Here is a 1,147-nt window from a genome sequence, read left to right as displayed (position 1 = left end):
GGAGGCAGAGGCAGGCGGATTTCTGAGTTTGAGGCCAGCCTGGTCTACAGAGTGAGTTCCAGGACAGCCAGGGCCACACAGAGAAACCCTGTCTCCTCTTGCCCTTTCTCCTGTGTCCCAGTTTCCTCTATGGACGTGAAGACTACCCTGCTGTCTTCTGTTTTGCGGGTCCTTGTGACAGACCTCTGCCCCCAGCAGCAGTCCCTAGCTGAGCTTTTGGTTTCTGTGACTTCAGTTACGTGTGTCCAATTGTGCTACAAAAATATTATGTCTAGACTCACATAACTTATTGCAGCATACTGTTCTAAATGTTCAATACCACTGTGAACCTCTTATAGTTTATCATTTACAGCCAAGCTTTACCATGCTGTGCTCTTTAGACAGACAGCACAGTACACATGGGGTCAACATGATTAGTGGTTCTGCACAGCCACCAGGGCTTTTACAATGCCCTCATGGATAAGGAGAGAAATATTATGCATACATATACCCCAAATTCCAAGCCATTTATATTTAAGCATAATCATTAATATTTAAGTACATTATGAAGTTATTGCTGACCACTAGGTACTTCAATCCTACAATATTTCTAGGAAAAGATGCCAGCAGCACTTCCAAAGGTTTGCATTAAGTCTAGACATGGTTTCAGAGTAACTAATTACATTTTTCATTACAGCTATTTGCTTATAATTACAGTTAAAATCCAGTTTTACCATCTATAGATGTAGAAATTGAAGCCTTTCATAGGGTTAAATGAAGTAGCCAAGGTCACATAATTAATAAAACTGCTAATCAAGTATTTCTTCATCCAAAACATTATATATTTTTCTTTATACCCTGTATATTATTGATTATGTTTACAGGAAGAAACCACAGGAAAGCTATCCTCCCTGCTTTAAGTACAGTTTGTTTTGGTTTAATATCTTGATATTACATAAAGGGCTATAATGAAGTTTGTTGAATTCAATAAGGCTACAATGACACTATTAAGTGTCTCTTAATTATCTACCATCAGCCGGGCATGGTGGCGCACGCCTTTAATCCCAGCACTAGGGAGGCAGAGGTAGGCGGATTTCTGAGTTCAAGGCCAGCCTGGTCTACAAAGTGAGTTCCAGGACAGCCAGGGCTATACAGAGAAACCCTGTCT

The 1,147-nt window shown here is 40.5% G+C and overlaps 1 protein-coding gene across 1 annotated transcript in view; it reads right to left on the bottom strand.

Annotated features, from left to right (window-relative positions):
• Cry1 (cryptochrome circadian regulator 1) overlaps window positions 1-1,147 on the bottom strand; it is a 50,009-nt gene that overhangs the window by 16,238 nt on the left and 32,624 nt on the right. The window lies entirely within an intron of this gene.

Source organism: Mus pahari, chromosome 9, assembly GCF_900095145.1.
Source record: "Mus pahari chromosome 9, PAHARI_EIJ_v1.1, whole genome shotgun sequence".
NCBI lineage: Eukaryota > Metazoa > Chordata > Mammalia > Rodentia > Muridae > Mus > Mus pahari.
This window is presented reverse-complemented; position numbering and strand designations above follow the sequence as displayed.